Consider the following 12042-nt stretch of genomic DNA (forward strand, 5'->3'; position numbering starts at 1 on the left):
ACGTCTGGATTATATTGATTTGGATACAATTGATACGATCAATAACTTTTTCCAATCGATGACCACAATCAATAAAAAATGGATATCGATCGGTTCCAATAATCGATAGGTTATCGAGCCTTCTTTGGAATGAAATCCTTCGCAGTCTCCACTTGCTGTGCGTAAAAAGTTAACGGTAGTTAATAGATAGTAGGTAATCATCAAAGGGTTAATCGATAATCAATCAATTCAATTGATGACTAATTGATCAATGGATAAGTAATCAAGCACCCCTCGAAATCCTGATTATCGATTACCTACTGATTATCAGATTAATCACACGATGAGTTATTTTTTCTTCTTTGGCACGCCTTCAAAGAGAGCAATTAATCGTTAATTGCATCCTGTATATATAGAGCAATTAATCGTTAATCACACTCTTCAATGAGGCGCCAATATTTACAAAATTGATTTTAATGTTTTTTCTTACATTTTTTTTGCATCGAACGTTTTAATTGCATTCGAAATTTATTTTGTGAGAAAGAAAATCAATAAACAACAATAAAAGAAAGACATAAAGAGAAGAGAAAAATATAAAACTCTCAGTGTAATTTCTGTAATTTACTTTCCTAAGTGGGAAAAAGTAGTGAAAGCCATTGTGCGATTAGCTCGTAATCACATAATAACTCGTACAATTCGAAAATTGCACTCGTGATTTGTTTGTTTCGAATTTTTCCTCGTCCTTTCGGACTTGAAAATTAATAACAAAAAAATCACTCGTGCAATTATGTTCAAATTGCACTCGTTATCATGTGATTACATATACATATCCAATCCGATAAAATCGATTAATTAGATGATATCGATCAATAATCAGTAGCTAATTGATATTCACAATTTTTTCGTCCTCAATTAACTATCAATTGCTATCGATGTAATGGATATGATCGATAGTTCATCAATAAATAATTGATATTAATCGATGGCTGATCGATACTAATCGATATTCACAATTTTTTCACCTCGATTAGCTACCGATGATTATGGATTTTAGAATTTCGCTGTTCAATTGAGGTTTGATTGCGTTTGACAATCCAATTTCAATTGGTTGATTTTTGTCGATCTGGTTTGATTGGTTCAACCATAAATCCTGTTTTGATTGAGATTGTCTGGATATGAGGTGCTCACTTATCATTGTTCATAGTTCGAACCCCCCCCCTTTCTTAAGGGGGGGGGATGACACCTTCCAAAAAAGTGAAGAAGGGGGATCAGAAATTTTCATTAAAAAGGGGGGATAGCTAGGAGGGGGGATCGTTTAAGAAGGGGGGGGGGGCTTACATATATTGTAGATTATTTCCCAGCAGTGTTATGAAATTTGGTCTGCATGAAAGGAAGTTCTTTATTTTCACTAAAAAGTGGTATTCTATTTGCCAGACTTAATTTTTCTTTACTGTTTCCCCTCCCTTTTTACCATAAAAAATTTAGCCCAAAACCCTTGGGGGATAGGCATTTTTAAAGGTTGGGGGGATGTCAAGAAGGGGGGGATGTCAGGAAGGGGGGATCATTTAAGAAGGGGGGGATCAGACCCCTTTCCGCACTATGTTGTTTTTGGGGAGAATTTTTCAATTTTGGGTGGTTGATTAAATTTGGTAGCTAAAAAAACCTGTTCTGCATTTTGTCTTTTTTTGGACAATTTTAATGGGTTATTGTAACTTTTCTTGCCACTCCTGGTGGGTGAGAGCAAATTATTTAATTTTGGCAAGAACTAATTTTGGCAAAATAAGCTTTCTTAATTATAATTCAAAACTGAAATTTTGGCAGTTTTTGGGGATCTTAAAATAACTATTGGATATGTGTTTAAAGTCTAACCAAGACCATCTTTACCATTTTAACTGAATTTCATTTCTTTTTACACTTTGTGATATACTAGATAAAGATATGATCCAAATTTAAGAATGAATTTTTCAATGAATAATCAAGGTATAGATCAACTTTTTAATCAGCTAAAAAAGCTTGTTAATGAAAGTGGAAGAAGATTTGATGATGCTAACCACAAAGTGTCTAAGTATATGTTAAAAAGAGTGAAGTCTTTTAAAGGTTCGATATGTCTACTTAATGCTATTGATCAAAATTTGAAAAAGGATATTGATCAGGAAAAATTGAGTCAATTGGCTGAAATAGAAGTACTATTACAAGACTTATTATCAGCATGGGAAGATAAATTAAAGTCGTGTACAAATGGAAGGCACAACTTTACCAGGTACCATGCAATTGTTTCTGCTCCTAATAATTCAAGAGGTAGACCAGCATTACAAATAGACTTTGAACAAGTAAAACTGTTACGTGAATATCATTTCAAATGGGAAAAAATTGCATCGATCCTTGGTATTCATAGATCAACATTGTACCGCAGGCTGCAAAAAGAAAACTTGGATTTTGAATGTACATATTCTGATATTGCTGATGAGGAATTGGATAAAGAAATTGCTGATATTAAGAAAATTCACCCTCTTGCTGGAGAAAGGATGATAATTGGTTTTTTAAGAGGTAAAAGCTATCACCTACAAAGACAAAGGATTCGAGATTCAATTCATAGAGTTGACCCAGTAAATGCAATCAACAGATGGTTACAGAAAAATCCTCGATGTATCTACAGTGTGCCAGGGCCAAATAGTCTCTGGCACAATGATGGATTACACAAAATGATTCACTGGGGAATAGTCATTCATGCGTGCATTGATGGATTTTCACGAATGATAACTTCCTTACTCTGTGCTACAAATAATCATTCAAGCACCACATTACTAGGATTCTTACAAGGAGTGAAGGAGTTTGGATTGCCTGCACGAGTTCGAGGAGAAAAAGGTGGTGAGAACACTGGCATACTAAATTTCATGAGGGAGAAGCAGGGATACGATGGTGCCTACATTCAAGGCCCATGTGTACATAACCAGCGAATCGAGCGCTTACATTATGACACAACACATTGTGTACTTAGCCACTTTATAGATTTGTTTAAATATATGGAAGAGCATTCCCTTTTAGTGAGAGATAATTTAATGGATATCTTTGCTTTGCAATTTATTTATGTGCCAAGGATTCAACAATCTTTAGACAATTTCAAGGAGGGCTGGAACCATCACCAGCTCTCAACAGAAAAAAAATCAATCACCGTATCAGCTTTGGTTAATGGGAATGATGGACGAAAACAGATCCTCTCAAAGAGGTGTTCGTATGGTTCTGGAGAGTACTACAGATGATAGTATTTTTGGCATCGATCCATCACCATCTTTAAATGCTATGCCAAGCGACTCTAGCATTGTTGAGGTTCACGATATCTCCTTCGACCCGATTGAATATGTCACAAATCACATTAAAGAAACATTTGATCCGTTTTTTGATGATGGTAATTTTGGTATTGATTTGTTTATAAGCATTAAGGAGTGTATAGAAAACATTCTTTAAAGTCATGTCAAAAACAAGCTTTTACTCACTTTTTGAATGGTCCTTTTTTGCTCAGTCCCTTTTTACTCTACCGGGTGCTTCAAAAAAAGTGAACAAGTTTAGATTGAGATTGTGAGAAAACTAAAATTGTTATAAAGCTAGACTTTTCACTTTGCTTCTGATTTACAAATAAAGCATAAAGTGTATCATAAATGCATCATCCTATTTTTTACTCTACGTTGAGTCTAAAATTTAATGTTTTCATTGATTCCATGTCTATCTATATTCCTTTGATTAGACTTGAATTATATTTTTAAGAAAAACTTGTACACACGCAAAAATTTATTACTTACTCTTCTTTTTTAGGAAAAAATGTCTAAACACGATAAAACAACAAATAAAATCTTGAATGTATTGAACAAAAATACTCAAAATTATGATCCAGCAAGACTTTATAAGAAGGGTGGTAAACCAGTTAAACAGCCAAAAGACTTGAGCTTTGAAACAACGTTTTTTGATTACCCTGGTAACGTAAGCTCTGATACAATTCTAAAAGAAAAATTGCAACAAATTGGGATACCTGTCACTTTGCATATAAAAGAACAATCAAAAGAAGACAAAGTTACAACTGAACTACAAAATTTATTAAAAAAGTTGAAACCAGACACTCCCAATGTAGAGAAAATTAATTTCACCTTTCTGAAAAAGGATGGGCGAAAAAACCAATTTAATAGACATGTTGCATCCAACGAGTTTAAGTACGACTCAGCTGGTTTGAAGCATTTAACAGGCAGAGACTCCAAAAAACTATTCATCGTATTGTCAAGGAAGATTCTTCCATCGCCATCCTCTCATATGCGAACCAAAGGAAACAGTTCTTCTTTTACTTTGGATTACGGTTCTAACAGTGACAGTGATAGTAACAACTCCATCCAAAATCTCATGCCTCCAAAGAAACAAAGAAGGAATCCACCAACCTTTAAGGAGAAACTTAATGCCATGCCTTCTCCTCCACCATCACCAAATTTTCAACCTTCAACCCCATTTTCTTGGAGCAAACCTTCTAAAAGAAAAAGTGTTTCAACAAAACCTCAGGTAAAATATTGATTTTTTGAGTCTGTCTCAAAATACAGTCTTTTTTATAACATTCTTAAAACCAAGAGAAAATTCAGAGAAATAGTGAAATTTCAAATACTTTATGGGGAGCTTTTGCTCCAGTGGATATAAAACATAAATTGAATTTAAGGCAAAGTTCTAGTTCTAGTTAACACACAATACAAAAGGTACATTTTCCTGATCTTTCGTGATCGTGATCAAAGTCAGATATCAAAATAATTTTACCTTGAAGATCTTTGACTCAACTTTGGTACTTCAAATATTATCAAGCTCGACCAAATAATGTTCAAATATCTGACTTTACCTCATCCAGTATCTGTTATTACTTTAAGTGTACAAACTTTCGCGAGCATAAAATTTTGCAAATTGGCTTCTAAAGCATAAAAATGCTATAAATACTAGTTGTTATTTTGATTTTGAAGCTTTAAAGATTTTCAACTTTTTTAATAATTTTTTGCGAGCATAAACTTTAGCAAGTTACCCTTTCAAGAATTTTCAAAGATACTTACTTTTGCAAAAAGGGCCAAAATTCGTGAAAGTTCTGCTCGCGAAAGTTTGTACACTTAAAGTAGATATTTTTATTATATAATATTCTCCAAAAGCAAAGAATATTTTTAGCTTTGAAAATGGTAATTATAGGACTTAAAAATTAATTGTAATAACCTTTAATAATAAACCTGTAAAGTGCTTTAATCAATTCCTTGTGGAAAACTCTTTAATCACAGGGAAAAAAACAAAACAATTCACCGAACGTGACTTCTTAGTGAATTCACGGTGAAAAGCTGCAATCTTTTAATAACTCATGGTGACATTTCAGCTTTTCATCATGAATTATTGAAACATTGTAGCTTCTCGCTGTGAATTCACTTAAAATTCACAGTGAATGTTTTGTATTTTCTCCTGTGAATGCTATTTTCTATTGTTTTGTTTTCAATCAGGATGATGACATGTCAACTTCTGAAACTGATTTTAATGATTTGGATGACTTTGGTGATTTGGATGAAATCTCTAAAAATGGTAATGATGTTTTTCTAAACTACTTTATATACTCCTTTTTGCCCTGTTTTTAATTATTTGAGCAGATTATGACTGATCAAAATTTTTCCTTTTGAACCCTATTAGTCCTGGGCGGGGGCTTTTTCTATTCCCTCCGGAAACTTTTGCTCCTGAAAAATCGACGCTATATCCATGAAATTTTCTGTGAATTCCTAACTTTTATTAATCCTCAAAATGAAATTGATTTTGACACCTAAAAATTTTCACGCCTTGAGCATAATGACATTCCTGACAATGAGGTGTCATAGAAAAACATTTTCAGTATAATTTAATTTTTTGTGTCAAATATATTGTTCAAATTGTAATTTATTGAATATTTAGGATAAAAAAATTATTTTTGACTCAGCAAATTTGTTTCTGAAATTTTCTATTGTTATTCTAGAAAACAATAAAATTTCAGGTTTTTGCTCGTTTGAGTAGGATGACGTCATCGAAAAACTTTTTACATAGTCCTTATATTACAAATATCTTGTGTGCCAAATTTCATGTAAAAAGAGCAACTAGATCAAAAGTTATAGGGGGTACAAAAAAAGCCCAACCCTCGTTTTGAACCGTCCTTAAAAAGCCTAGTATTAAAAGGATTAATACCTTTCACCACAGGAGAGGTGTGCAAAAATAAAAGGGGGACAAAAAAGGCCTATTATTTTCACGTCTCTTATTTTTGCGCATCTCGTAATTTAAGGGATACTTTTACAAATAAAGCATAAGGTACAAAATAGATAAAGAAAGTAAAAAAGAAATAAAATTAGCGCAGCCGAGTGCGTGAAATTTAAAGGGTTGAAATAGTAATTAAGTCTGTTTTATTTCTAAGCCATCATTGTCAAAGTAAAAATTGGCCAAACAGTTATTCACTACTTATTAAATAATCATTCTCAGGGTATAATTCCATTGCAAACTATTTTGTGAATAAGATTATTCAAATCAGAATTTTCAGTTTTTAAATAACTGCACCCCCTAAAATGAATATTTTTAGTGAACGTTTATCCTGTACATATATAATTTCTTTCTAGACAAAATCTTGTTGATCTTTTATGGTACACATTTTTTATAACTAACTCTGATTTGAGTATTTTCAAACTTCGTCAGGAGAGTTGTAATATTACCAGAAAAAGTGTAATGAACAGTGAGCGCCCATTGATGGGCAATCTTCAACTTTCTGAATGACCCTTCAAACAATTTCTACTGTGTTCTTTCATGTTGATTTTATTTTAGCATACTGTATGGCTGCTGAAAATAGTTCTCTGCTTGCTGTCTTGACTCTCATGCGGCATGTATCTTCATTTATGCGTTGCCTAAACCTTTCAATTGAGAAAAAAGGAGATAATGCATCCAAGCTCGAGCTTTCTTTAGCCCAGGTGAGTTAATTCATTGGTGCAAGGTTTCTCATCCAAACAGCTGAAGAGACAGAATTATCTTTTTTTTTCAATTTTCCTAATCATTGCAGGGGAGATATTAAATTTTTCACATTAAATGAAAATTGTGATGAGAGTCTGCTCTAACCAGCCGTACCTATCCCAGGGCATTAGCTGATACGTCTTCAAAATGCAATATTTAATGCTGACGACAACATTTTTGAGAAAATCCTTAGTGAAAAATACCAACTTAATCAGAAACGTTTCTGAGAAGTTCATCGATTAAAGGTATGTTTTGTAGGGTTTCCATGGCTAGATCAGCCATTTTCGACGATTTTTGCCCATTTCTGCTTAGTCAGCAAAATTCAAAATTGAAATATCTCAAAATCTAGGTGTGGAAAACGTATAAATAACCCCTTCTCATCGATAGTGGTCTTTGAGACATGTCTAAGAAGTTAGTTTTTTCATTAATTTTTCTCAGAATTTTGAAGATGTATCAGTTAATTCTTGTGGAAGACCAAATGAGACAAATGACTTCATTTAGGAGATCTACTCTCATGGTGTCCTCTCCCCTGGATTCAGTGGGGAATTGATTTTGGAGTAAAGATCAAGAATGGGGGAGCGGGGAAGAAATTTTTTTGGAGCCAGGGTGGGGACCCTGAAGGAAACTATGACTCTTCAATCCCTATCTGATGGTACAATAAGTTCTAAAAGGCTTTCTAAAGACCCTCAGGCTTAAATAACTTAAAGGTGGTGACTTCAATGCCCCATCAAAAATTTTCCCCACCTTGGCAGACAGGTTTTAAGGTCCTAAGTCTAAGGGACCATACCAGACTATATCTACAAGTTTTTCTTTTTTATAGGTGATGGTTCTTTTTGAAAATAAGAACCTCAGGAGCTGCTGGGGAATAGCTTTAAGCGAATTAGCAACTGTCCTTCATATTCACAGAAAGCCAAATCATTCTTTTGGTGATACATTTAAAGCTTTAATAAAAGCCCTACAAAATCTTAATTGTGAGGTTAGTAACTTACTAAATGTAGATGTATGGGGTGTTGAAATTACTGTCAGTTATACTCTACACTTCAGTTATTTGTTGTGATTTTTGTGAGCCACAAGGTACACTTTTTAAAACAAATGAATTTGCAGTAATTCAACTGCAATGATTAAGAATGATTTATCTAATTTTCTATTCATAGATATGGCTGGATTTTTTCTTCTATCCCAAACTGTCTTCTCAACTTATAACTGAATACCGCGGGGAAAATGGTTTTGAAGAAATCCTCGAAAAAGGTATTAGTTCAAATTCTTTTGTCACAAAGGCTCAAATTTTTTTTTCTTAAATCTTATAAGTTCAAGTTTTCGGGCGTTAATAGATTTTCGAGGATAAGCTTCAAGCAAGACGCTTTGCTTATTTTGATTTATTCCGGACGTGTACTTAACGACTCAGGTGTGTACCCAAAATGATATATTATCCTGTGTTATATTACTTTTCTTTAGATATTAAAACAATTAAGTTTGATAGTGCCAAGGAAGTCAACATTAAAGATCTACTCAACACTTTTATGGAAAGAACTGAATGCAACTTTCCATATGAAGATGAAAAGTATTGTATTCACAAAGGTACAACAAATTTTTTTTCAGGCAAACACTTTACAAATCACCACACAACATTTGATCCCAAACCTTGAAAATCATATCAAAAAAAGGCCATCCACAGGAAAAGGGAATAATATACCTAACATAGTTATTGCATTGAATCACAGTATTAATTAAAGCTTTCATTACTTTTACGTTACCGTTCCAGATGAAAGTGTCTATGCAAGAAAATTCTTTCAAAGCCTGCCGGAGCTGCTCTTTCTAGAATTTCAGGTAAGAATGTTTATGTTTGATGTTTTTTCTTTTCACTTTAGATCAATTACTCTTTAATCCATTCACAAGTGCAATTGTTTTGAGATGATATATGAAAATCATGGTCAAATTGTTAAATCTTAAAAATTTCCACATACAGTGGTTGATATTTATCATATCATGTCCTTCACTTTTTAAAGGAATCTACAAATCTAGCTCTGGTTGAAGAAATTAAGAAGATCAGCTTGCACGATACAAAAGCTTATAACAGAGGATTTTTCACTCTTGCTGCTGTTGTTGCTTTCAATGAAGAGAAATACATTATTGCTCTGCGTCACCAGAAAACCAAATTTGTGTAAGTGAACAGGAGTGAAATAAAAAAAATAGTTTTTAAATAAAAATTATTTTGTTTTAGATGGATAACTATTGTAGAACTTCATAATTCTGCAATACCGATGTTCAAATTATTTAAGAGTACAGTTTTCAAAGAGTTTTATTCATTATTTTGAGATATAGTAAGGGGCATTCCTTAGGACCAACAATTTCTGGAGTGGAATGTTATGACATTGTAAGCCTTCCGATCACTTTATATACTCGCTCCGCCTCGTTTTCATGTCAACATGATTTTTCAGACCTTTATTCTGAAGCAATGAGAAATGCTTTCAATTTGAAATTTTTCAAGATGCTCACTTCAATACAAACTTCCTGTTAAAGAAAAAATATTTTAGAAATTCAAAGTTTGAGTTTATGTTTCAGGAAATGTCTATTAAACATAATTTTAGAAAAAAATGTAAAATTTTGGAAGTTTTTTTATTTTCAAATTTGAAAATAATTTTTTTAAGATTGAAAAACTTTTTTTGAAAGGGAATCGATTTTTTTGCAAAAAAGCTTGATTTTTGACAATTAGTACACAAAATTTGCACTGTTTTTGCACTTATTACATTTGGGTGTCGGTGTACTAACTGCATTTTGAATTTTGAAAATGGACCACCACCTTACTAAGTGTCATTGGTGTCATGTACTAACTGCTTGACTTTAGGCGTACAAACTTTCACAAGCAGAAACTTTTGTCACGGGTTCTGAGGAATGGCGCCCTTCTAGGGTACTGATGTCCCGATTATATTCATCACTTTTACTAATGTTTTTAAACTCATTTTTATGTGAACGTTAATGGTCGTTTATCAAATTAGTTTTATTGAGTGATATTTCGACCTCATTTAGCGAAGGTCACCCGACTAATGGAAAAAATAGAAAGTTACAAATTGTAACGTCGAAAATTGACGTCAGTATCAAAGCAATGAATTCTCCCTAAGATAAGAGAGTATTTGGGTTTGTAATTAAGTCGATGATCGTCGTTATTAAGACCATGTTCATTACGTGGCGTCGTTTCCCGGAACTGAATCTCCAATGCTTTTCTTTACTCTTACTTTTCGGTCAAATCTCTTATCCTCGATTTTTAAAGTTGAAACATTATCCCAGTCGAATCCTTCCTTCCCAAGTTTTTACGTGGAAAGAAACACCAGAACAATCAGGAACAATTTGTAACTTTTTATTTTTTCCATTAGTCTGGTAATGACCTTCGCTATATGAGGTCGAAATATCACTCAATAAAAATAATATGATGAACGACCATTAAAATGTTTTCAATAATTGTCACTCTTACTAAAATTTATATTTAGCAAAGTTTATGCAAATGGAAATATGTCTTCACCACAGAAATGTCGTTGAAGGATTTTGTTACAAAGAAGCTTCAATCATGTCAGAAAGGTATGCACTTGCTCTGAAACGTGACACTGGATTTTTAGCCGGAGGATCAAGCAATTACCATGCTCTACTGTGACTATAAGGCGTGGCTGAAGTTTCAAGTAAATTGAAGAAGAGACCAATTATTGAACGTAGTTAAACCTAGTCTGATTCGATCGTCAAGGGACCGAAATTAGATGAGTTGATGATTCATGCAACGAATTCTACATACTCTCGGGTACCTAATAGCCGGGGGGTTTGGAATAAGCAGGGGGGTTGGAAAAAATCTCAAAATTTAATAAGCGGGGGGTTGGAATAAAAATGTCCTGGGTGGAAAATGCGAAAAGGAGGCTGATACAGCAGAATTAGGGCAAAAGAGGGAACTTTCAAAAAAAATTTCCCAAAAATCAATAAGCGGGGGGGGGGGTTGGAATAAGAATGTCCTGGGTGGAAAATTTTCGAAAAATTAATTAGCGGGCCCCCCCCCGGCTATTAGGTACCCGAGAGTAGAGTAACATCAACAAGAAAAACAACATCAATTCTTTAATTGACATTCATTTCATCTTTCCATTATTTCTGAATCAAAAGTTTACCTGAAAATAGATGGCAAAGTGATGCAAAACAGACACGCTACACAGGGGAGGGGGCACTTTGGCAAAATTGGGTACGGTTGGTCTTGCTGGTCAGGGTCCTTTTTTTAGGGTCTGAAGATATCTGGCAGGGTCTTTAATTTACTAATTTGGTGAACGTCTAAATTTTGATGATTAGTTGTACATGCTGAAATTCCTGAATATTGTTCCCAAATGCTATTTATACAAGACTAACTTCCCCAATTTCATTTCCACTTGATATAACAAAATTGTGGTATAAGTTCATTAAAAACATGCAACTGGTTTTATTTTAGTATTTGCAATGTATACAGATGCCAAAGTTGATGATGCCGGTGTTGAAATCGTGCAGGATTTGGAAGATGAACCTGACATCGATTCGATCGAACTGTTTGGTGAATTTTTGTTCCAAAGGTAAATAACCCGGTTAATCTGAAGCCAATCATGAGTTTTCGATGACTTTCACACATATTTTAACATGTCAATGCTATCCTTTTATTAATGATACTTTATTGTCATTCTTTTTCTTTTTAAGGTTATCGACAAAACAAGCAATTGAAAACAGTGAGACTTCTGTAACTACATTTCAAGATTTATAAGTCAAAAAAAACAACACCACAGTAGGCTACAGCTAGGAAATAGGGAAAAACCTAAAGTCCCCAAAATCCCCAACTTACTTTTTTCATATCATTCTTGCATCACCGATATTCAAGTGACCTTATTAATTAGGCTCTCAATATTTTGTCCTCAATATGTTATTCTTGTTCCAAGCCTCTCTTATTCTAGATCAATACTTTATAAGCGAATTTATAATAACGAATTAAAAACTGATCTTGATCTTGCTTTTAGCTCGTACGCTCCAACAATGACAATAACAACAACAACAACAACAGCA

At 33.5% G+C, this 12042-nt stretch overlaps 3 long non-coding RNA genes across 3 annotated transcripts; all 3 read left to right on the forward strand.

Annotated features, from left to right (window-relative positions):
- The first annotated feature begins 6812 nt into the window (after positions 1–6812).
- On the forward strand, positions 6813–8228 carry LOC136820478 (uncharacterized). The gene is made up of 3 exons (XR_010848593.1): positions 6813–6950; positions 7811–7966; positions 8145–8228. It is a non-coding gene; the product is annotated as an uncharacterized lncRNA (long non-coding RNA).
- A 253-nt stretch (positions 8229–8481) lies between these two features.
- LOC136820497 (uncharacterized) lies at positions 8482–9059 on the forward strand. Its single transcript, XR_010848601.1, has 3 exons — positions 8482–8568; positions 8753–8817; positions 8997–9059. It is a non-coding gene; the product is annotated as an uncharacterized lncRNA (long non-coding RNA).
- A 2446-nt stretch (positions 9060–11505) lies between these two features.
- Positions 11506–12042, forward strand: LOC136820520 (uncharacterized). Its single transcript, XR_010848604.1, has 3 exons — positions 11506–11561; positions 11683–11722; positions 11997–12042. It is a non-coding gene; the product is annotated as an uncharacterized lncRNA (long non-coding RNA).

Source organism: Clytia hemisphaerica, unplaced genomic scaffold, assembly GCF_902728285.1.
Source record: "Clytia hemisphaerica strain Z4C2 unplaced genomic scaffold, Clytia hemisphaerica genome assembly, whole genome shotgun sequence".
NCBI lineage: Eukaryota > Metazoa > Cnidaria > Hydrozoa > Leptothecata > Clytiidae > Clytia > Clytia hemisphaerica.